The following is a 25738-nucleotide window of genomic DNA, read 5'->3' as shown; positions in this document are numbered from 1 at the left end:
TTTGGAATCCGCTTCAAGTCCTTTTTCCTGGTGGAGGATGACTGCGTATTTTAGTGAATGAGTACAGTGTGGTTTCTTGGAGGTTGTTGGCTCACAACAGCTTTTGAATTCTCCTGTGTTAGCGGCATCTTATTTTAATCTGGCTGCTTCCTGCTGAAGTACATCAAGACAGAGTATATTTCTAAATTTAGTGTGATGGAGACTCGGGCAAAAGCAGCTGACAAGCAGACCTAGGTAAAGCTTTCTAGGCCTTTCTAGTCTCTGTCAGATCACTTTATGAGAGAAAGATGGATAACAATTAGCAATGCTCTGGAGTCATTTAATTTTCCTGGGGGGAAAAAAACTCACACTACTTAAAAAAAAAATAAATTCTTTGGCTTGACGGTACATTGAATGGAACAGAAATTCTTTTTCTGTCTCCGCCGGTGTGGTGGGGAGCAGTTTCCTGTACTCTCTGTTGGAAACGGGACCTTGGAGCCCTGAATAGAGTCTCCATAACTTGTTGAAAAGCAGGAAGTGAAAATGAGGTTATGGAAATAAAAGTTCTTAAATGTCTCCCAGTAAGCAAGTGTAAAGAAAGCTCAGAGGGGTGCCTGGATGGCTCAGTCGGTTTAAGTGCCTGCCTCTTGATTTCCACTTAGGTCATGATCTCAGGGTAGTGAGATCGAGTCCCGCTTTGGGCTCTGCACCCAGCGAGGAGCCTGCTGGAGAATCTTTCTCTCCCCATCCCTTCTCCCCACCTGTGCGCACTCCCTCTCTCTCTCTCACAAATAAATAAATCTTCTATTATTTTTTTGAAAGATTTTATTTATTTGACAGAGAGCGAGAGAGGGAACACAAGCAGGGGGAGTGGGAGAGGGAGAAGCAGGTTTCCCGTGGATCAGGGAGCCTGAGGCGGGGCTCGATCCCAAGATCCTGGGATCATGCCCTGAGCCAAAGGCAGACGTTTAACAACTGAGCCACCCGGGCGTCCCTAAATAAATCTTTTAAAAAAACAGTGCAGAAAGAATCGCTGTTTCTCTATTTATGGGAAGGAAAGATTGGGAACAACTTCTTGGGATCGATTCCGAGCCTCAGCTGCTCTCTTGTTAATAACCACGGATACTGACGGCCTCCGACAGCCAGGGCCTGCGCTGCGTATTTTGCATGTAACGGCTCAGAGGTCATCGTCCGGGGCCGCACCATCTCCTTAGTGACAAGGCTGTGAACTGATTGCCTCACGTATGGACCACAGTGACAAAAGCAGTTTTGGCCAGTACTTGCCTGGTGGCCGCTGTGTGCCAGGGAGGGTTCTCTGCTCTTCCCATGTATGAATGAATGGTGGTGCGTTCTCCTATCGTCATTATGAGGGTTCAGTTAGTTGCCCCCACTGCACGGAGAAGGACCTGGGGGCATGAGGATTCCTGGCCCCAGGTTGCACACACAACAGGCGTGGGGCACCGGGCGATTCTCGCAGAGCCCTCTGGCCCCAGCGTTCCGTGCCCTTAAACGCCTGGCTCCGTGTTCAGTGTGGAACCAGAGGAGTGTGCCTGAAGGATACGCCTCTGGCGGCCAGGCTTGGGTTCCATGGGGAGCTTGTGGAGAGGGGGACGTGGGCGGGTGACGTAGAGATGGTAACGATGATGCGGTAACGATGATGCGGTTCTTAGACATGTGGGTTCTTTCAAAGGGTGCAAGGCTGGGGAATGTGAATGCTTGTGCATAGCCTGGGCGAAAGTTGGGAGTGGGGTGTTCTTTTTGAGGTGCTTCTGGTAGGGGCTGACCTGTAGATTGGAGGATGTGTAATAACACCCCTAGTCTCCACCTACCACATGCCAGGAACACTCCCCCAGTTGTGGCAGCCCAAAATGTCTCTTGGGGGAGGGCACAGTCACCCCCAATTGAGAATTGCTGGTCTAAACACTTGGGGGCAGGAGTCACCCTCAGTATAAACTGCAATAGGATTCCTAGTGGCCCCTTTCTCCAAACTGTTGAATTTGACACTTTAAAAAAATTCCAGCGTTTCCTGGATGGCTCAGTTGGATAAGCACGTGACTCTTGATTTCAGAGTTGTGACTTCAAGCCCCATGTTGGGTGTAGAGATTACTCAAATAAATAAAAACTCTTCTAAAAAAAGTACATTTTTGGAAAAGCCTGGGGTTTAAAAGTCATTTTGAAGGCCTCTGTTTCCAAAGGGGTATGGATTAGAAAGTTGAATATTTGGGGGTTTGCCTCTACAATTCAGCTTTTTTTTTTTTTTTTAAAGATTTTATTTATTTATTTGAGACAGAATGAGAGAGAGAGAGAGAGAGCTCATGAGAGGGGGGAGGGTCAGAGGGAGACGCAGGCTCCCCGCCGAGCAGGGAGCCCAACGTGGGACTCGGTCCAGGGACTGCAGGATCATGACCTGAGCCGAAGGCAGTCGCTTAACCGACTGAGCCACCCAGGCGCCCCAGCTTCTTTCAATATAGGGACACTACGGTGTGTTTGTCTAAGAGTGCTGTGTGTTTTTAGTCTTAGTTTTTCATTTGAATTTTTATTTAGGTTGTCTTCCTGATGTCCTGCACGCGGAGGTGACACTTGAAGCATTGTGCTTTGTGAATAGGAAGAGGTGTGCGCACGTGCTTGAGTGTGTGTGTGTGCCACGCATGTCTTAATACTTAGTTCTTTAATTAGCTGATCATTGACATTGGTGTCCCAAATTTTGAGGTGTTTATGTAAGCAAATAATTGAATTTAATTATTTTACAAAAGCGATTTGCTTGCAGCATTGTTAACTGAAACGAAGACAGTGTAATTGACCTTTCCAGGTGAGTGGGGGAGAGCATGTGTTTGGCAAAGGATAGAAACTGAAATGTGAACACCAGGACCATATGGTGTTCAGAAACTTTTATCATAATTTCAGTGAATAGATAATGTGCTTGACAATTACATTTAAAATTATGCTTAATGCTCACTGCAAAATGTGGAGACGGTGCTTTGGGAGATGAGGAAGAGAGTAATTGGGATTCTTTTTACCTCACGAGGCACTACGTCATCTATAAACAACTGAGTGGAGTCACGTGAGGATTATATGCATACAGTTGGTGTTGTATCTGTGGGGAGAGATTCAAGTCACTGTTGATTGACAATTTGCTGAATAAGGAAGATGTTATCCTAATACTTTAATGTGTCTTCTTTAAATGTGGTTATTTTTCTCACTAAAGATTAGTTTCATGCCATTAAATAAAATTTATCATTCTGATTTAAATAATAAATCCTTAGAAACAAATATGGTGTGACTGATAGCTTATTAAAATTTGCTGTGGGTTTCTTCCCCCCCCCCCCCGTTGGTATTGGCTCTAGAGGGATTATATAATTATAAGCCCAATTGGGTCATGTCATTATCTTATATCAGATTTTCACATGACAAACCATATCTTGGTCTTTCTGTATGGAATCTGTTTGGTATATCACAGTGTGAGCCAGGAACCCATTTTTCATTTGTTGTGAGTGGAATATGGTTGACTCTGCTGGTGTAAGGGTGGTGGGTAAATGAGATGTGTGTCTAACCATATGCATTCAGATACATCAATATGAGTTTAGAAGCATTGATTTCCAAGCTTAGAAATCTTTTTATGAGCATCATAATAGATTAAAAAGAAATCAAGTTTATATAAGCATCTTGTTTGGTGTCCATTTTTCTCCTTTCTGAGTAGTTCATACTTTCATGCTGAACTTGTAAAACCTACAAATACAATAAAATGTCCTGTTTTGCAGGAATGAATGGATATTAAATGACTTCTGTGAAGAACAGATGAAGAAAATGTGTTTCGCACATTGATCCTTAAATAAAAAATGATTTCCCCTGAACATTTATTTCCCTACTCCCATAGTGCTAATATGTTTCTTCCTTTTTTTTTTTTTTTTTAGAGTTGAAAAAACAATAATGACTTTCTTTTGGCTTTGAGCCTGCACTTAGTTTGTTTTCAGTGCGCACCTGTTACCTGCCTGCTCTATGGTGGGCACCAAGCTTTAAAGAAAATGGCTCCCAGTGATTGAGGTGAAACAATAGGCTGATCGGCTTTGGCTTGGGTGCCCAGAACTTTTGTAATTTTGTTTTTGCAGTTTTGGTTTTTGCGGTTCTGTTTTCTATCATGGTCATTGTTCATAGAATGTCTGGGTAACAATTTGTTATGTTTGTGATGTTTATTGAATGAGTAAATGAGTGAATGAATGCCCAGAGACTGCCCTGGTATGCCTTTTTAGTGTCCGTCCCCTAGAGCATCCACTGTACAGAAGTATAACTTCTTCAAGTTCTTATGAGGAAGGAAGCCATAAGGAATGAAGTCCTAGGCTGCAGGCACTGCCTCTCCTTTGTTGGTTTTTTTTTTTCCCATTTGTCATAGTCTTTAGATTTGCATTAATACGGTAACCACTGGCCACATGTGACTATTATACTTAAATTAATTAAAATTAAATGAAATTTAAAAGCCAGTTCCTCAGTTGCACTAGTCAAACACTTCAAGTGCTTCGTAACTGCATGCAGCTAATGGATACCTTACTGGTCAGTGAAGGCATAGTGCAGAAAGTTTTATTACGTAAATGAGAGATGGTTATTCAGATGTTTGCCTCATAGGTATTCCAAGGTCGAGACGCTGGAAAAAAATCTTAAATCTGAAGAAGAGAGAAATTTCCTACCATGTGACTAGAACAGAGAATAAAAAGCATATAAAGATTATTACACGAAAGCTCATCATGTCATTTTGGAATATTAGAGATAAAGGCAGTATATAAGGACTATCCTGGATTTAAAGGTCACATCAAGAATCTGGAATCAGAATGATAGCAGATTTCTTAACGGCAGCATTGGAAGTTGGAAAAGAGACTAAGAATTCTATGCAAATAATTTTCACTCAGAATTTAAAGTCATTCTTCTACTAGTTGTTAACTAAGGGTAGAGTAAAGATATTTGTTACATATTCAGGATATCAGTAAAATTTAGCTTTTGTTGTACATCAGTTCTCAGAAATCTAGAGAATGTGTCCCACTGAAATGAGAGAGTAAACCGAGAAAGGGGAGATTTGGGATCCTAGAAACAAAGAGACAGAATGTATTCTCACGATGTTGTGGTTTCAAGGCGGCATGAACTCTATAGCAGGCCTAATGCTGACAACTACAGACTGGAACAGAGACAAGAAATTTCAGAAGGTCTGATGTGTGTATATTTGGGAGATGTAGGCGTGATTGAGGGGGAAACCCATAGAGCTGACAGATTATCTGAGAATTTTGATCATGTGAAAAATTGAGTCAAAGGATTGTGGACAATGCTGGAAGAATTACCAAAGGATATATATATAAAAGAAAACTAAGGAAATAAAAACAGATGCAATTAGTAACCCCAGGAAAACAAAAAGATTTCATAAGAAAGGAATCATAGTCATACTACATTGCTTGCTTAGCAGTGCCCATTCCGTTGTCAAAATAATATCCGTCAGATGCAGATTTAACCAAAAACTATGGTTACACTACTGGGAAAATGTGGTAGGGTTAGCATAGGATTGAGGAGGGAATTTAAAAAACCAAAATTCTCACCCATATGTGAGAAAATCAAATAAGTAATATCTGAAGCTGATAGGGAATATTATAAGGTTATTTAGAAACATGGAAGTCGTACTGAGGATCACTGCCAGTAAAACAAACAGGTCTGAGATTTGAAAATGGTTGCTGTGGGAAGTAGAATTGGGAATAGATGGTGCTATAAAAAGCTTGTAAGTGAAAAGAGGAGTCTTTTGCCTCACCTGTATTTTACTTTTTAAAACAATGTACATGCATTACTTTGAAAAGAATAAAAGTGGTTTGGAGCATGAGAGCATAGAGGATGTATCTCCCAGAAAATTATAGAAATTTTAGTATGGTCAGTCATCCTTGGCAGCATGGATACTTGGGCCAGATAACTTTTTGCCTCAGAAGGGCTGTGCTGTGTGCTGCGTCCCTGGCTTTACTAGATGCCAGCAGCATTCCTCCTCCAGCCTGACAACTAAAAATGTCTCCAGACAGTGCCCAGTGTCCCCTGAGAGACAGCCCCATTTGAGAACCACTGATTTAAGAGATTTAAAATCTGCTACTGAATGAATCATCACCATACATAAAAATGCTATTCAGTGCTGGTGTAATGCAGGAAACAACAGCTTCATTACACAGAACTTGAACCTCATAGCAAATGAAGTGTTCAGAATTCTCGGGTTCCTCATGCCAGTACCCGGCTCAGCCCCTGGCTCTTGGCCCAGTTAATTCAGGGCTCACTAAAAAAAGAAAGGACTCAGGAGGAAATTGCAGCTTCTCTGTTACGCTCAGTGGCTTCTGAAAACATATTTTGGATTTTTTGCGTTGTTTTCGTGATGGTACAACTTGAATTTCTTTGGCGTGCAAATGTTAATCATTACGGCAATTTTGGGAAAACGTTGCCGCCTTTGGATATATTTCTGTGGTCAGTTGGCTGCAGGACAGATGGATGCATACATTCCTTTTCCCTCCCTCCCCCAGCATCCTTGTGCAAGTTCTTGGTTCAGTTCTTTGCAAGGGTTTTCCCTTAGAATTTACAAAGGAAGCCAACAGGAAAATGGTTCCTCAGATTTTTTGATGTGGATGAAACCTCATAAATAATTTAATACCCTCATTTCACAGCTGAGGACTCTCTGGTCCAGAGAGAGTTTCTTCTCATTAATTAGGAGCAAAGTGAGGCCTGTAAATCTGCCCTTCTTTTTTTCCCCTAAATTTTTTTTTTCTTTTTTAATATGATAGCATTAAAGGTAATAGTAGTGGTGGGCATGAAGATGGAAGGGGGTAGGGCAGTGGGTCAGGCATCTATCTGGCAAGTGGTGTCCGCATTTTCACACAACTCAGGACTCTGAGCATCGGGTGCCAGGGGCACGAGCCCTCGTAAGTTTAGAGAGAGAGAGAGACGGCTGGCCGACTCAACTGTGGGGCCCCTGGCTCCTGCTTGGGAGGAACTCTGCAGGTTGTCTGGTATTTTGGAGTCGCCCCTGCTGGGAGTGTGCTGTCTGCAGGGCCAACTTCCCCGGTTGGCCTCCTCTTCCCTCTGCTGGATGGGGCACTGGACGGGGCACCCATGCTGTCCACTGCCCAGCGTCCTGGCACTCGGCCGCACCCATCCCCTTTCCTGAGCACCCTGAGAGCATCAGCTGACCTTTTTAGAAACCTCAGTGCCCTCTTGCCTGCCTTTGTTGCCTCCAGCACCACTCAAGCTGCAGCTCCCCTCTCTTCCTCGTCACCTGACTTAATGGGCCAACGGGAATGCTGCCGCCTCCATGAAGCCTCTCTAGGTTTCTTCCATGTAGTGGGCATGGGCAGAGGAGACAGTGTGGTTTTTTTGTCATCCTGTCATCTGCTCTCCTCCTTGCCATCCATATCAGTGGCCGTTATTTGCTAGTCATTCCATGATTTTTGAGAGCTGTCTGTCCCTAGATGCCAGGGAATACCGCACCACCCTGGATTTCCTCCTGCCTGTCTGCACACCCCTGTCTCATTGACATCTCCTTCTCTCAGCCTTCCATCCTCGGCTTGCAGCCTTTAGACCAGGGGTTCTCTGCAGGGCGCTTGTGCACCCCAGGGGACACATGGTACGTTGTCGCAACGAAGGGGGCGAATGTGTGGATTGCTACCAGCATCTAGGGGGTGGAGCCCAGAGATGCCGCTCAGTGTGCAGCGCAGCCCCCACAACAGAGTTATCAGATTCACAGAGTCAGCAGTGCCCAGGGTGAGACCCTGCTTTGGGCATTCCCATTCAGGCCCGTAGCTTTTGAAGATCATGGTTATGGGATGACTTCCAGACTTAACTCTGCAGCCGTGACCTCTCCTGATTGCTTGGACTGGTGTCCTTCACTGCCTAGTTAGTAGTCCACTTACAGCTGGGATGGACGTTTCAAAGTTAACATGTAAAAAAGTCTTGCTTTTCCTCTCCTCAGTCTGCGTACATCCCAGGAAATGGCACCACCTTCCAAATTGTTGCTTAAGCCCTGAAGCTAGAAGTCACACTGGGTTCTTCTCCCCCCCCGCCCCCCGCACCACACATGCCCCCCCCTCTCCCCCTCCCCCCGCTCCCCCTGTGAGTCCTCCAGGTCAGAATGTCTTAGAACCCTGTACACTGCATTTTGTGCTCGTCTTTTTCCTGCCGGCACTGTGCGAGTCACCGGTGGTTCTCTATTGAGCAAGAGCTTCTCTGGATTTTGTTCTAAGCATGACAGGAGGCCCCGAAGGCTTTTTTTTTTTTTTTAATAGCAGGATGATCAGATTTTCTTTTCTCATTAACTCTGGTGCTGGGTGAAGAATAAGGTGTAGTGGGGCCTGTGTAGGATCAAACTCCTTTCCGTGAGCTGTGAGGTCCTCTTGGACCCGGGACCTGCTATTACTCACTTCTGGTGCCCAGCACTAGCCTTCCTCCCTCCCTCTTGCCAAGGTCACTCTCACCACAGGACATTTGCACTTGCTGTGTCCACATTGTGGCCTCTCTCGCCCCCATTCAGACGCTCCCTCCTCAAAGAGTGCTGCCCCAGGCCCCAGAGTAAGTAGACTCCTTGCCCCTGGTCACTTTCTCTTCCACCACCACCAACTGGAGTCTCAGTAGTTCTGTCGTATGAAGTGATCTCGCTCTGCGTTTGCTTTCTAGTTTATGGTCCCTGCTCTTCCATCACCAGGTTCCCCGCTTTTCCCTGCCGGGATGGGTATGTTCCACAAACCCAGGCACTGTGTGTCCCTAATATTGGAACAGCACCGAGCGCCGTTTGCGTTTTCCGCAAGGCTGAACGAGCCATTGTCAGTAGAAACTTCATGAGTTGGGTTGAATTTAGAAAATACCTGTGTTTTAAAAAAAAGAAAAAGAAATAACCTGTGTTTTCACTTAGCATGCTTTAGGAGGGTAGAGGAAAAGTGTGTCTGGTAAGAGCTGAGTGGATTTTTCAGTTATCGACATTCCCTGGTGATAGGATCATAATTGCTTGTGAGATAATGAAACTTTTGACCAGATTTGCATGCTTTAACTGGGGAATGAAACCCGGGAGTCAGCGATGACCTAGTGATTATTTCGGTTTTGTCGTATCCCTAATTCAGATATCTCCTGGCCTGTGGAACGGTTGACGGTATACTTCAAGATGTTTTCATGGACGCTTTTGCCTTACTTCGGTTATTTTTCATTAACAGGTAACTGAAGATAGAAAACAGGCCTTGAAATAAACCCTCGAAGGAAGAAGGGATTTGCCTGCATTTGGCTCTGAGTAAGTGAAATTGTAAGATGATTTCTTATTATGTAATAGATATCCTATCAACCTCTTCATATTTCCTGTGCTTAAAAATGAAATGTTACTGTATTGGCTGTAAGTACTGGAAATGGTGATTTCTCAAGATTTCTTGTAACAGGTAATTTTGCTAGCAAGAAAATGCTGTGTGTCTGCCTAACACCCTTCTTTTTCATTGAGCTTCTGGAAGTCAAGAGATTTTAGGAAAGAGAAATGGAGATGATTATTAAAATCTGTATGCTTTGCAGAGAAGTATCATTTGTCCTTTTTTTTTTTTTTTAAAGATTTTATTTATTTATTGGACAGAGAGATAGAGAGAGAACACAAGTAGGCAGAGGGAGAGGGAGAAGCAGGTTCCCTGCAGAGCGGGGAGCCCGATGCGGGACTCGATCCCAGGACCCTGGGATCCTGACCTGAGCCGAAGGCAGCCGCTTAACCGACTGAGCCACCCAGGCACCCTCATTTGTCCTTTTGTTTCCCATATGCATTTGAGGCCCTTCTTTGTCCTCAGAAGGCTGACTCATAACCAGCAAGGGCTTTTGACTTTTTGTCTGGCACACGCTCTGTTCCTCTTGTTTGTTCTTCTTAGTACGTGTGTGGAGAACGACAGGCCACCGTGTAACTACTTGTGGACCAGACCAGCCAGGGTTTTCCAGAACCGCCTTGTTGGGGCACCCTCCTGAGGCAGCACGGCCTGGGACAGAGGCCCCTGCAGACACGTTTTCCTTCGTTCTCAGCCCTCCTTGGGCTGTTGATAGAGCAGAGCCAATCCAGAGTCACGTAGAACAGGCCTTCTGGGGCCTGGAGCTCTCCTCTTGTCTGCTGTATTGCACCCAGTTAAGTCCCGATGCCCTCCCAAATCAAGAACATCCTGTTCAGAGCACTTGGTTTGAAAGATCTTCCATCTCTGGGATGACTGGTCGTTCAGTGTGTTATTTCCGGAGCATTGTGGAGTGTACGGAGGTGTGTGAAATGTGTCTTGTTTTGGGGGGTAAGGCATTACAAATGCATGAAGTGGGGGGCGTGGTAGAAGGCCATGGTGGGAATGGGTATTCCGTGCATGGTGTAGACACTCCCTGCTGAGGGAATCCTGAACAACGCTCTTTTTTAAAATTTAATTTATTTGGGGCGCCTGGGTGGCTCAGTCGTTAAGAGTCTGCCTTCGGCTCAGGTCATGATCCCAGGGTCCTGGGATCGAGCCCCGCATCGGGCTCCCTGCTCGGCGGGAAGCCTGCTTCTCCCTCTCCCACTCCCCCTGTTTGTGTTCCCTCTCTCTCTCTCTCTCTCTCTCTCTGTCAAATAAATAAAATCTTAAAAAAAAAATTAATTTATTTTATTTTTTTAAAAGATTTTACCTACCATTTGAGAGAGAGAGAGAACATGAGCAGAGGGAGAGCAGGGAGTGTGATGTGGGGCTTGATGCGGGACTTGATCTTGGGACCGCGAGATCATGACCTGAGCCGAAGGCAGATGCTTAACCGACTGAGCCACCCAGGCATCCCTGAATTCTGAGCAAGGCTCTTAACAACATGTGGCAGAGTAGCTGAAGGTGGGAGGGACCTTCCTTTTGGAAGGGAGACTCCAGATGGGTTTGGTGGTGGATGGAGTATCGATATATGTTGAAGAATTGTGTTCTAGGTGGGGGACTGACTATGGGCAAAGGTCAGGAGCCAGGAACAACAAAGCTTTTTTTTTTTTTTTAAGATTTTATTTTATTTATTTGACAGAGAGAGCACAAGCAGGGGGAGCGACAAGCGGAGGGAGAAGGAGAAGCAGGCTCCCCGCTGAGCACGGAGCCCGATGCAGGATTCGATCCCAGGACCCTGGGATCATGACCCGAGCCGAAGGCAGACGCTTAACGACTGGGCCACCCAGGTGTTCCCCCCTACTTTTTTTTAATAGGGGAAGTTGATAAAGCAGCCTGGTGGCCTTGAATGGGGTGATGGGGGAGCAGAAAGGGCCTACGGGAAGGGCAAGGACTGTGGACTGGACCGTGTCTACACCGTGCTCTCAGGAGCCTTTGGTTCTTTAGCGTTAGAGCTGCCATCTTTCATCGGCCTGGACGTACCCGAGGACTGCAAGTCCATCAGTAACAGAGGGACAGTCTGTAGATCGAGAGGGCACCAGAGGTGACCCTTAACAACCAACCCGCATGGGGCAGAAAGAACAGTAAATGGTGACGAGGTAGCCCTCTTACACGTAAGCGTGTGCCAGATGTTGCCAGGTTTTGGTAACGCCTTCACTGAGCTAGTTCACAGAGGGGACCGTCGCTCACTGGACGTGTGCTGGGGGGCGGTCCTCGCTCTGCTCACGGAGCTGTGCTCCCGCCCCCGCGGTGCGAGTCCTTCCGTCAGAGCCCTCCGTGGACCGTTGTCAGAGTCGAGTGACCCCCTCCCCCGGTCCCCGACAAGCACCTTTCTACTTCCCGTGCCTACGGGTTAGCCCGTTCCCGGGCGTTTCATGGGAACGGCGTCGTGCGGTGTGTGTTCTTTGCGGCTTCTGTTACTCAGCAAAATGTTGTCACGGTCCCCCCTGGGTGGTAGGACGTGTCTGCATATCATTCCTTTTTCTTGCCAAATACTGGCCTTTGGAGACTGCCTTTCTTCACTCAGCCTGCAGCCCTTGAGAGCCTTCCAGGTGGTGGGTGTCAACGGCTCGTGCCTCTTGAATGCCGAGCGGTGTACCGCTGTCTGGCTGGGCCAGAGCTTAGTTATCCATTCACGAGTTCAGGGGCCTTCGGGATCTTTGCAGCTGGGGGCTAGTACAAATAGAGCTGCCGTGCGCAGGTTTCGGTGTGGACCCGATGCGGTTTTAAGTCCCCAGTTTGTGCCTCCGGTAGTCCTGGGAGATCAGTGCCGTTTTTGGGGTCCATTGACCAGACACAGAAAGGGCACAGCAAGGCCGTGGGGCCCCCGGGCTCCGGTGGGGGAGTGGGCGGCTGGAACGGACACCAGCTGGCTGAAACCCCTCCCGAGCCGCCGCGTTCGGAGGGTACGGCCGTGGTGCTGGGCCTCTCTGGCATCCAGACCCTGCTGACGGATGGAGGGTGAGACCCCCTGGCCACACGGAAGGAGCTGGGCGCTGAATCGTGCCACCGGGGACAATTGCCTTCGTGGACAGACAGCTGCCATGCAAGGAGCAGAGCCCAGTCACCATCGAGCTGCTTCCCCGTTGGGGGACTGCTGTGTATGGGGACGAGGTGACTCAAGGAGGCAGCCTCCAGTTCCGTCCGCAGCGGGGCCAGCAGGAAGCCCTGGGGCTGTTGTTCGCTGGCGGGCGATTGGGCTCAGACCTGCGGGCTCCATCGGGCACATGCCCCACCGATTGCCGCAGAGAACCACCTGGCTGCGCTCTCCAGAGACCAGCCATGCGGCCATGCTGTTTCCAGGAGCTGCCTTCAGAGGGGCCGCTTGTTCCCCGCCCCGGGGGGTGGGGGGGTGGGTTAGTGAATCGAAACAGTAAAAGGTGCGGTGCCCTTTGCCTCGGCGTGGCTCTTCTGTTCCCGTGAGGACAGAGGGAGAGGCACGCGGGGGCCTCGAGGCGGCCAGCTCTGGTCTCACCTCTTGTTTTCATCACCCACACCCTGTGGGACCTCCAGAAGTTGCTTAGCACCCCTGAGCCTCAGTCTTCTCCTCTGTACAGCAGGAAGTTAATCCCTACTTCGCAGTGCTTTGGTACAAGACACGAAATTGCTGAGCGTTTTGTGGAGTCCGTGTGCATTCTTGCTTCTCCCTTCTACTTCTTTTCTCCTCCTCCCCATCCACAGCCTGGAAGTGACTCAGAACCCTGAAATGCTCAGTGTTTGCTTTTGGGCTGTACGCTGTTTGCCCAGTGTGGAGGGAGGGATGGGATGGGGGGGGGGAGAGAGAGGGGGAGAGAGAGAGAGAGAGAGAGAGAGAGAGAGTGTGTGTGTGTGTGTTTGTGTGTGTGTGTGTGTGTGGTGTGGCTTATTCTACACACTTGCCGCCTGCTTTCTCATTCATCTCTGATTGCCGTCCTTTTTGGGGTCTAAGTCACAAGATGGGTGACCAGTTCTCACCAATTCCTCTTTATTCATACAATCCAAGAAGGACATGAATGATCCAGGTACTTGTGATCAAAGGGAGCCATGGCTCAGAGAAATGGTGCATTGGAGCCTGAAGGATTGGTTTAGTGTTAGAGTTGATTAGGACTGGAAATTGTAATAGGGACAAGACAGGGACTCCGGTGGATCTCAACTGGGCGGTGTGCCCTGTTGCAGACCAACCCCATTTCGGGGGTTTCATACTAACTGGGTAAAGGTGGTACCCCAGAGGGGTCTTACAGCAGGCTCAGAGTGCGGTGGGGTAGAGTGGGGTGTTGTTGATCTGTCTTATCAAAAGAAGTAAAGCTTCGCGGGTGACCTTGGAACCATAGCTTCTTGATTTAAAGGTGTCAATTCCGTGTGGATAATCCGATAGCACAATTGCTTTTTGTTGTCTCCAGCTGATGAAAAGTCCTTGATGAGTGCTGTTTGATAACACAGTTCGGCTTTTTGTTCTCCCTTTCAATTTGCCCTTCACATTTATTCAGTGTTCTTTTCTTTCAAACACCATTTGTCTTCATCCACTTTCGTGAATGCCCAGAACACACACATGGAGCCCCGCAGACGCTGCCTCCAGGTTATCAGGAAAACTGCTTCCTTGTGAGAAGCTGGCTATTCCTTTTTTCTTGAGCCCAAGCAGATCGGGAAAAGCGCACCGTCTTCCCAACTATGGATTGAAAGTCTAGTGAGTTTCATGTTGCAGTTTGACTCAAATGGACATTAATTAAGTTCTTGATGAATTAAACCAGAGAATGAACTCTTGAAATTGGTTTTAAATTCTGGTTGTAACACGGCTAGGAAGGGGCCTCAAAATGATGGAACAATTCTTTCGTTTCTGACATTTGTCACTACTTCTGTCTCTTATAATAATTCACAAGTATGTTGTTTTTCCTACTGTTGGCTTTGTAAACGTGGGTGGTCTCTCAGTGTCTCTCAGTTCAGGACGTGGTTGTCAACTGGGGTGTTTTTTCCCCTAGGGGATACTTGGCAAAGTCTGGAGACCTATTTTTCAGGATCTGGGGGGTGTGTGTATGGAGGATATGGACGTCTAGAGGGTGGAGGCCGGGGATGCTGCTGAACATCCTCCAGGGCACAGGACGGCTTCCCTCCCGCCCTCCCACACGCAAGAGTTACTGGCCCAAATTTCAGTAGTGATGAGGTTGGCTGGTCTGGGGCATGGCCCACAACTTTGCATGTGTAAACTACGGACTCTTCTTTCATAGTAGTGACATAAGGCTCTGGCATGGGTATGAAGCACCGCGGTGGGGAGTTTTACACGTGACGGGCCTCCTCCGGTGGCTCCGACGGTCAATGTAACTATAAAGTTGGAAGATACTAAGGCTCTAGGTCTGGATTTCTATTCCTAAATTACGTTTTTCTTTGTATTAAAAAATACAGGTTTGACAACATGATCAGACGTATAGTTCATAGGCATCTAACTGGCTTAACTTCATTTATAATCTATTAAGAAAAATAATTTACCTTATTTGGTTTCTTTATGGTCAATAGTGATTCTGAATTTATTACTTAGAATAATTACGTAATTTATCAAGTTTCCTACCTTCATAAGACGTCTGTATGCAAAATGAGCAAATTTTTTTTTAAAGATTGATTTTAGAGAGAGTGCGTGCGTGAGCACAGGGAGAGGGATTGAGAGAGAGCGAGTCTGAGGCAGACTCCGTGCCCAGCAGAGTCCGACACAGAGCTCGATCTCATGACCCGAGCCAAAGCCCAGAGTAGGACAAAAATAGCAAAATTTTAAAGGAACCCCCGACATGAAAATAGTCTCCTGCAAAAAGACTACAAGAGAAAGATCATGCCTTTACTTAGTACCTGTTTAAGAGATTTACAAAGGATTCTTTTTTATTGTGATAAAATACACATAACATATAATTTGCTACCTTAACCATTTTTGAGTTTCACCTCAGTGTCATTATGTTCACATTTTTGTGCAACTTTTCGTCACCTTCGCAAGCGGAAACTCTGCCCCATTAAACACTGACTCCCAATTCCCGTCCTCCAGCCCCTGGCACCCACCATTCCACTTCTGTCTCTACGGATTTGCCTATTCTAGGTACCCCAAAGTTGGAATCAAACAATATTTGTCTTTTTGCATCTGGTTTATTTCACTCAGTGTAATATCTCCCAAGTTCATCCATGTGGTAGCATGTGTCAGAATCCCCGTCCTTTTTGACCCTGAAGAATATTCCATTCTGTGTAGAGACCATGTTTGGTTTATCTGTTCATCCATTGTTGGAGGGCTGAGTGGTTTACAAAGAAATATTTTAAAGTTGGATCCCTTGTGACTGACTCATCACTACTGTGTAGACAGAGATAGCAAATGATTCTGGATTCTTGTGGTGAAATTGTGTTGTACCCACACAGAAACTGCCAGACCTTTCCTCGTGCACATCCTCAAGTGCTATTAACACAACATTCTGGGGCGCCTGGGTGGCTCAGTTGGTTAAGCGACTGCCTTCGGCTTAGGTCATGATCCTGGAGTCCCTGGATCGAGTCCCGCATCGGGCTCCCTGCTCAGCGGGGAGTCTGCTTCTCCCTCTGACCCTAACCCCTCTCATGTGCTCTCTCTCATTCTTTCTCTCAAATAAATAAATAAAATCTTAAAACAAAACAAAACAAAAAACCACAACATTCTATCTTACGAACTACAGTTGACCCTTCAATAACACAGGTTTGAACTGTGCGGGTCCACTGAGATGCAGATTTTTTTTTGGGTAAATATAGTACAGTTCTGCAAATTACTTTCTCCTCCAAATGATATTCTCTCTCTCTCTCTCTCTCTTTTTAAAAGGTTTATTTTAAACTGGTAAGAACAGATACTACACAGGAGAGAGCAAGACAGCATGCACAAGCCAGCGTGAGCAGGTTGAGGGGCAGAGGGGAAGAATCTCAAGCAGGCTCCTTGCTGAGCATGGAGCCCAACGCAGGGCTCGATCTCACAACCCTGGGATCACGACCTGCGCTGAAATCAAGAGTCGCACGCTTTGCCGACTGAGCCGCCCTTCCGTATGATTTTCTTAATGACGTTTTCTTTTCTCCAGTCCCTTTTATCATGAGAATACAGTATGTAATACATATCACATACTACGCAAGTGTAAATTGAGTGTCTGTGTTGTCGATCAGGCTCCCAGTTAACAGGCTGTTCATTTTGGGGCATTCGGAGGTTTGAGGCAGATTTTCAGTTGTGTGGGGGGTGGGTGTCCCTACGCCCTGAATTGTCCAAGAATCACTTGTACTCTTCTGCGATGAGCTTTGTACATTTGTTCTACCTGCTTAGCTTCCAAAGCAGGAGCAATGGAAGTATTTAAAGCAGTCACAGAAGCTTCCAGAAAGGCACCCCTACCCTCCCACTTTCCACTCTGCACTCTTGAAATGAGATCTCTTTCCTGCCTCCTTCCCCTTGTTCGTCTCTGGCCACCGCTCTCTATGACCCGGAACCATCCTGCACCTGTCTTTGAATGGGCTTTCATCTTCCCACCTCCTGGGACCTCACTTCTCTGCACAAGAATGTGTGTATGCTCTTTTGAGACATTTTTTGCAGTCAGCACGTTGAGATCTTTACATGAAAAGATTTTCGGTTATTCTGAAATGCGGTGCCTGTCATTGCACACTGCTCAGCATCGGGGTCTGACTTTGTCCTGGCCTGTTACCTATCCCACTACTTCATCCTAAAGCAACTGCTCTTTCCTTACAGGAGTATCCTTTCAGCTGCACTGAGTTTCTAACTTTATTGACACACAGCAATCAGAATGCATTTGACATTTTGGTGCAAAGTAGGACAACAGAACTGATACGGCTTTATCTGTTCATCTGTTCAGCGGATAATGAGTGCTTTCTGAGTGCTGGGTGCTAGGGGTGGAGCGGGACATTGTTTGCGAGGTCTGCGACAGCAAAGGTTTGATTTTTGGTTGTGGATGGAAAAGGTGGAGGGCAAGCGCCGAGCTCATTGAAATAGTTAAAATCCTGTTACAGAACCTGGAGCATCAGTAGCAATTTACCTTCCTTCACAAAGTGCTCTTGTGGCATTTTAAGTTCCTCAAAATGCACGCCTGCTTTTTTATTTCAAACTAATGAAATAAGACACTCTCACCCACTTGTCGTTTTGTAAATCTAAAGAAAAGCTCCTTTGTAAGGCAGGTCCTCCCAGCAGGAGGATTTTTGTGGCTTAGACAGTGGGCTGCATTTAATCTCTATTTTATATTGCTGATTAATTTTAAGTATGATTTAAATTTTAATTTATGGTTTCTTTTTAAAATTAATTACATTATTGGGTACTTTCATGATTTCATTTAAAGACCTTCCTATTGGAGGCACCGTATTTGACCTTTAATATCTTCTACATCTGCTTTAAAGACATTTTTCTGTGTGACCACGCACGTTCTGGTTTACAAAAGGTGGATTCCCCTAAACTCCCAAATTTTAGTTGCAGATAGCACGTTTGCCACTGAGTTCTTTACCCTGTATTTACCTCCATAGAATATTGTCATTTTGTACTCTGTGGCTATTTGTCTTTGTCAGAGGATGCAGGTGGAATATTAATCTTGTATGAAATTCAGATAAGCAGGGAGCAGATGGATTTATGGCTCTTGAAACCTCTAAACTCTGCAGCTGTGGTGAGTTGTTAACCTATGAATAAAGAAATTCTGGACCGTGGCTCGCAAGGGCTGGCGTGACCCGGTGGGCACAGAATCCATCACCCTGTCGGAGAGATGTGCAAAGTCTTCTCGGGTTTGGGCTTACTGCTGTGCCATTGTGCTCTGGGCTTCCTCCAAGAATGAGCGCTGAGTCGTGTATTCCACGGGAGTCTCCCGGGCTGCAGGCAGAGCTACTCCGCATCCCCAGGAGGCTGTGGCCGTCCCAGGGGCAAAAACAAGTTCCCGGGTCTGTTTCATCTCCGGAGGCTGAGGAGAGTGCGCACCCCAAGCGCTGTGTCGGGCAGGGACAGGTGCAGGAGAGGCCCAGCTCCAGCATCGAGGGGACCCTCCCGGGCATCTTAGTATACGCAGCCCGTCACCTTCACCTTCAGTATGACTTCAGGAGGAGGAGGAAAGCACACGCAGGTCCTAGTGGGGTGTACTGGGCCAGGTAGGGATTTGGGGAACGGCAATAAAATGACTGCATTTGGGGATCATTCTTTGGGACTTGAGCTGGTGGCTGGAATGCACCACAGAATGTGCCGGATGCTTAGACACAAGGAGGTCTGCTTGGTGATTTGCCTCCCAGCACCTTGGCTGGAACACACTTTATGTGGGATTATGGAGGAAGGGGGCTTGCCCCATATGTCTGAGAGTCACCAGCAAGAAAGAAGTGTCCTGTCTGGAAAGTGTGGAAGCAGTTTTGAAAAGGTTACCCCTGTCTTGATACAGTCAAGCTAGCGAGTACCCCCAGACCACCATGACCCCCGCTTCACTTCATCAGAGTGGAAATGCCCCGTGCTTGGCTGTGTTAACCATCGTGAAGAAGGCATCGTGCATTATGAGCGTGTTCATCATTCATACCCTGTGATAGGTGGCCCAGAGCAGCTTGCGCCAAAGGCATGTTTTTGAATAGCTTCATCGAGACATAATTCACCTACCATCCCATTCATTCATTTAAAGAGCCTGATTTGAAGGTGTTTAGTGTGGGGCGCCCAGGTGGCTCAGACAGTTAAGCGTCTGCCTTCAGCTCAGGTCATGATCCCAGGGTCCTTGGATCCAGCCCTGCATCGGGCTCCCTGCTCAGCCGGAAGCCTGCTTCTCCCTCTCTTACTCCCCCTGCTTGTGTTCCCTCTCTCTCTGTCTCTATGTCAAATAAATTAAAAAATAAATAAAAAAATAAAAAAAAATCTTTGAAGGTGTTTAGTGTATTCACAGAGTTATCCAGCCGTCACCACAATCTTAATTTTAGAGTATTTTCAATATGCCAGAAAGAAACGCCGCACTCCTTAACAGCGACTCCCCCCATGTCCTCCTCCCCAGCCCCTGGCGACTACTAGTCTGCTTTCTGTCCCTGTGGATTTACCAGTTTGGGACATTCAGTTACACGGAAGCAGATACTACATGGCTTTTTGTGACTTGCTTCTTTTTCTTTGCATCATGTTTTCGAGGCTCATCCATGTTGTAGTGTGTGTCAATGCTGCGTTCCTTTTTATAGCCATATAATGCCACTCCGTCATATGGAATGACCCTATGTTGTCTCTCCATTCCTCAGTTGATAGACACTTGGGTTGTTTCCACTGTTTGACCTCGTGAATGATACTACCGTGAACATTCCAGTACTACTATTTATGGGGATGCCTGCAAATGAAGATCTAGAGGAACCCAATGAACTGTTGGCTATCAAAATAATATAGGAAGATTTTCAAGATGCAAATGTACATTTTAAAAGTTATATTTATTGGGGCGCCTGGGTGGTGTAGTCGGTTAAGCATGAACTCTTGGTTTCTGCTTAGGTCGTGATCTCAGGGTCGTGAGATTGAGTCCTGCACTGGAGATTGAGTCTCCGCACTGAGTGCGGAGCCTGCTTGAGATCCTCTCTCCCTCTGCCCCTCTCCCCTGTGCTCTCCCTCTCTCTCTCTCAAATAAATAAATAGATCTTAAAAAAAAAAAGTAAAAGTTATTTTTATCATGTAGGTTCTGTGTGAGATAAGTGTACTTTTAAATGTGTTTGGCTCTTTTTGTCCCCCACGCCCCTTGGGTTGGTACCTGCTCAGATCTTCATGCATGTGTGTGCTCTGTCCAGGAATCAGGCTGGGCAGATACCAGGAGTACCTGATGAGGTGAGGCTATCATTTAGACAGATCTTGCTTGGATGAGTAACGGAGGTAGCAGTCAGCCATTTTCCTTTTGCGAGCACATTTGCAATTTTAGGCCAATCTCAGTGTTTTTTGGGTTCATAGTTTTTTTTATTTATTACGTGTAAATTTAGAGTAAATGTCTTCTTGCTTGAATATGGTGTACACCTAAAACTGATGTAACATCCTATGTTAATTATACTTCAGTAAAAAGAAATAGGAGTTTAATATTAAAATTATGAGGTTAAGGTCAAGTGGTCAGTTTGTAGAAATGCCAGATTGTTGTTGTTGTTGTTGTTGTTTTTAACTCTGAATAACATGAAAGTTTTTCCCATTTTCCCAAGCGTAGAACCTCAGATGTGTCTGGTGTTAGTTTGAATGTGCCCACCAGTTAGTTATTCTTCTGCTGAGGACCTCGAGAAGCGTGTGCGTGTGTTAGAACAGTGGAGAACTTGGATAACCTAGAGTCTCCTCCAGTAGAACTTTCTGTGTAGAGAGGGAGCTGTTCATATCTGTGTTGCCAGTGAGATAGCCGTGAGCCCCGTGGGGCTCTTGATCACTTGACATGAGCCTCCTGTGCCCGAGGAACTGAATTACAGGTTTTCTTTAATTTTAATTCATTTAAGATTACATAGCTCGATACCTGGAAACCAGTGTGGGACTCGTTTAACCTGTTTAGAACAGGGCTTCTCCAAGTGGATGATTTTGCATTCGCCGCTCCCTCCCCTTCCCTGGACATCGAGCAATGTCTGGAGGCATTTTGCGTCCTCGTATCTCAGAGGACGGTGCCCATGGCATCCAGTGAGTGGAGACCAGGGATGCTGCTCAGTGCCCAAGACAGTTAACGAGGGATGATTTGGACCCAAGCGTTAAAAGTGCCATGGTGGGGAAACCCTGCTTTAGATTCACAAGGCTGGCATCGTCCTTGGTGATGCTAGAGACAGCTGCAGACCCGTCTCATAAGTACAGAGATGGGGCTTGCTCATGGGGTCAGGCCTCAGGCAGGCGTGCAGCCCGCTGGTGCCAGGGTGAGGACAGGAAGCCAGGCATCCGCCTCCGCGTGGCTTGGACATCCAGTGTAGGAACAGAAAGTCGATGTTGGTTAGGAGGCAGAACGGTGACACAGCCGCGGTCTGATGTGCTTTAGTCAGCTGGCTTTGTGTTGTTAAATGAGAGGGGAAGCAAAGCTCTCTGCTCTGGGCTTTGTTCTCTCAAATCCAGTTTAGGGGAACCTGACCCTTAGCTCTGCACACCCCTGTTCCCCAGCATCGTGGGAGGGGGCTGCGGTGCCCAAAGACGCCCTCCTTACGTCCAGGTTTGCTTACTCACCTCTCCAAGATACCTAGAAAGCATTTGGAAAGGTCGTCTTTTGCAAACCAGTCTTGGCAATATTTGGCAAAGGCAGATTCACTGGATAATCGCAAGGCAACCGTAACTTCCCGTTCAGTGCCGTGCTAAAATTTGTAGGAGCGCTCCCCAATAAACCTGCCCCGGGCACACACACCGGTTGGAGGTGGTCCCCCACTCCCCGGGTCCTCAAGGCCCTGCCCCCCAAACCAAAGTGCTGTCGCTAGAGGTTCCCCCCGACGCGGAGAAACCCGAATTGTCGGTATCGTAATTAGTAACATATACGTGTTTAAGCGTTGCAATTGAAAATTCGTCGTCGCCGAGCTGGGGCAGGCAGGAGGGAAGCCCCAGAGATGGAGGGCTGAAACGGGGCTCTGTTGGCGGGCAACGTGGGCCGACATGCTGCAGTTCACACAAGTGCCGTCCTGTGCCCGAGTACAAATGGGTCGCCTGTGGTGGGATGCAGGGGGCGGCTTTGGCAGGGAGACTGCGCCCGGCATAATGGGACTTGAATTGGCCGTTTCTTTTCGGGATCCTGCAAATGGTTGCAGCATCTATCATCCTGAGGAAGCTCGGATGGCTTGCCAAACAGAAAATATTGATGATTAAAAAAAAAAGTGAATCCATGATGCTTCTATTCTCTGACAATGATTTTTATCCTATTTGCAAAAACCAGAGATGCGTCAGCAATTTCTGAAGACCGTTATCCAAGGAATTAAATGGAAATCATTCAGAGAAATAAGCTCTCTGGCAAACCCGAAGCCCCACGGGGATTTTGGATCTTATTTAATGTAAAATTCCTTGAAGCAAAGACTCGCAGGCATTATGTTATGGTTCCAGGCAGTTTATTGTGGTTCCCCCCCCCCCCCGTAAATATTTGTGAATGTGTAAATTACTCTGTGTGCTAACCATGGAAGTAAAACCACACGCACGGGGAGGGAGTGTCAGAAAGTCCTTTTCTGCAGAGAATTGAAGCGTCTTGTTGTAACAGGATCCATCTCGACAACAACGTGATGCAAGAGGCTGTAACAGATCTGAAATGGGCCACCTAGGTGCCCACCCTCAGTGCTCTGGGAAACCCGCTCGAAGGCGTCCTCACCAGCACTGACCTTCAGTTTGGTTACCATGGGAACTTTTTGCCCCTGACTGGGGTGGGGGTGGTGCGGGGAGTAGCAGTCATCAAGCACTGCTTCCAGGTTGTTGACTGTACCTCTCTGACGGACCGGCCTTCCCATTTCGTGCATGAACGCTTCCTGATGGAATTGGCATTGGGGGCGAGAATAACTAGATTGGCTCTCTGCTCGCACGTGTGAGCTGAGACAGGATTCGGAAGCCTGCCCTCCTACAAGGCCCTGGGAGGGACTGAGGGGGGAAGCGGATCACTGGAGGTGGTTGTCCCGTCACACAGCCCACGGTGTCCTCAACGTGTGGGGATTCTGGATCCGGCGGGTTGGATGTGGGGATCCCTGTGTGGCCATCGTGGGGATTCTTGGTTCCCAGCGAGCCCCGTGGGAGACGGAAGTGCGCATTGACGTGGATGAGGAGTGGGCGGCTTGGGGATGGAGGCCCGGCTACAACTGGGCGTTCTCCCTGCACGTGCGCCTGTTCGTTGCAGCGTGGTGCCCCGCTCTGTTCTTCCCCCCGAAGGAGAGCCGAGCAGGAGCACGGGGGTGTCTGCGAGAAAGTCAGGTGCCGAACACACAAAGACAGACGTAGCTCAGGGAATCTTTACCTGGGTTCGAGAAGATAGAGCGAGCCAGGCTGGGAGCTGGCTCTGATGTACGTTAGAATCCGATCCGTCCTCAAACCACTGTCGTTTTTGGTGGTGTTACGGTTCTCCTTGCTGCTGGAGAAATGATTGCACCATCCATCTTGAGTGCCTAGAAGTTGCAACACAGTCAAGTTAAAATTTTAAAGACCTCTTTCCTGTGAGGCCCGACATGGTAATTATTCAAAAGAATTTTTTTTCTTTAACTTCCGGAAGGCCATCTGAGGGGGTCTGATTCAGCTTACATATCCACAGTTCTTTTCTCTTGGTCTCTTTGGTGATGATGATTGGTTCTACCATTTCTTGACCACCAGGTTAAATCGAAAGGAGGCAGAGTTCATGCTTTGCCCCAGAACATGTCAGGGATTGGGCTCTCCAGTAAGGCGCTTTCTAGGACTCTGGTTTTCGTGGAGAGGGGATTTTGCCGCCCCCCCCCCCCCCCCCCCGCCGGACAGCACTTGGTAGTGTCCAAAGATATTTTTGTTTGTCCAAATTGGGAGGTGCTGCTGGCATCTAGTGGGTGCAGACCAAGGAGGCTGCTCGGCACCCTGCTGTGCCCAAGACGCCCCACCACAGAGAGGAATCCCACCCTGCATGTCAGTGGTGCTGGGCGGAGAAGCCGTGCTGTGCGGTGCTTTTCATTTGCTCAGCGCTGCAGGATGGATTCTCGGCCAAAAGATTGTCTTGTTAGAGAGGGCCAAGTCCCTGCCCCGTCCAGATGTGCAGGTCTCCAAATTCTGAAAGGAAATGGAAATGTGAGGGTCACATCCAAGGAAACCTTCTGCATGTGGAGTGAATCAGAGGGGCCGGATTGCTGGTGGAGGCGGACCTCCCAGCCCAGCTGAGTCCTGTTTCTCATTCCCTTGTCCATTTAGATCCTGCCGAGGTTTCTCCTGAAGGCTGCGGACTCAAAGCTGCCCCTCTGATTTCATTTCTTTCCAGGGCAGTTTAGGTGAAGCTGGAGCAGAATGTTCCCTGAGGAGGGATTAGGAGAATCAGGCCCGGCCTTTGCTGAATCAGTGTATCCGGAACGTTCAGCATCTTTACAGGAATGCAGCTAACCGTTTCCCGCAGCATCCTTGGGGTTGGAGGCCATGCAGCAAATGGCTGCAGCTTCCCTGGGACAGATGCAGTGTTGCAGAGCTGACCGCCCGTGCAGACACAGCCTGCATTATTGCTTCAGAACACCCAGTCCGCGACTGAAGACTGTGCTCATAGTAGCTTTCAGCGGGATCGCCCATGTTACGGTCCTGTCGTTGGCCTTGGCCTACGTTACGTTAATGAGACCTGTAAGCCCGTCGCTTTCTTGCAGGCAGCCTGCTGATGCATCCCATTGGGAGCCGCATTCCTGAAGTGGTCACCTTAGCAAAGGGTGGTATTTTCAGCTTGTGGATCCCCTCCTTTCCGTTCAAGTGCTGTTGGCGCACTGCCTGTACGAGTCCCTTATTTTCATACAGATGTGGGTGTATGTTCTTCACCCTAGTGGGGGTCTTCATCTGAACAAGCCTGGAGGGAGGGCAGCTTTGTGAAAGTAAGATTTATTTCAGGAAACGGCTGGATGGTTGCTCGCCAGCTTCAGTGAATGGGGTTCCTGTGCTTTTGTTGTTTCTCTTTCAAAGAGGGTAGTGAATAAAATTAGATATTAGAGTTGATTGCATTGCTTAAAGATTGGGACAAATGCTGCGTATGTAGTTTACATACTTGCCTGCTAGTCCCCGACGGATACACTCTTGGCTTGTTGATGTGGAACCTGTCAAACGTACTCGAAGCGTATAGAATATTTCATATATTCCCATGTACCTGTCACTCGTGTTTCAGCCACTGTCAACATCTGTCCCTCAGTATTTTGTTATTGTTATTAGGGTAACTTAAAGCAAATCTCAGACACCACATTGTTGTCACCCATCAATATATCAGGATATGCCTCTGATATAGGAGGATTTTTACACACATATATGTAATATATATGTATTATATGGTTTGTATATACAATATATATGTATAATATGTAATATGTGGTGTGTGTGCGCACACAATATGTAATATATGGTATAATATATATACCATGTAAATACATACATTTACACACACACCATGATACCATTATTATCCTGTATGAGTTTCCTCTGGCCACTGTAACAAATAACCACAAACTGAATGGCTTAGAACAATGGAATTTATTCTCTCACAGCTCAGGAAGTCAGAAGTCCAAAATCAAGTGTTGGAAAGGTTGGTTCCTTCTGGAGGCTCTGAGGACGAATCTCTTCCGTGCCCCTCTCCCCACTTTCAGTGGCTTCAGGTGTTCTTGGCTAATGGCCGCATCATCCAGGCTCTCCTTCTGGCCTCCTGTGGCCTTCTTCCATGCATCTGTCTCCAAATCTCTTCTTTCTTTTCAGAGACGGTAATTGTTGGATTTAGGGCCCACCCTGATCCAGGATGACCTCACCTTATTTTGATTCCATCTGCAAAAGACCCCGATTTCCATCTGTGGTCACA

General features: G+C 47.3%; 1 protein-coding gene across 1 annotated transcript in view; it reads left to right on the top strand.

Annotated features, from left to right (window-relative positions):
• TBL1X (transducin beta like 1 X-linked) overlaps window positions 1-25738 on the top strand; it is a 213653-nt gene that overhangs the window by 71634 nt on the left and 116281 nt on the right. Inside the window, exon 2 of the mRNA XM_021691209.2 lies at window positions 9177-9250. The gene's annotated coding sequence lies outside the window, so the exon portion shown is untranslated. The remainder of the gene's footprint in view (window positions 1-9176; window positions 9251-25738) is intronic.

This window comes from Neomonachus schauinslandi, chromosome X, assembly GCF_002201575.2.
Source record: "Neomonachus schauinslandi chromosome X, ASM220157v2, whole genome shotgun sequence".
Classification (NCBI taxonomy): Eukaryota; Metazoa; Chordata; class Mammalia; order Carnivora; family Phocidae; genus Neomonachus; species Neomonachus schauinslandi.
This window is presented reverse-complemented; position numbering and strand designations above follow the sequence as displayed.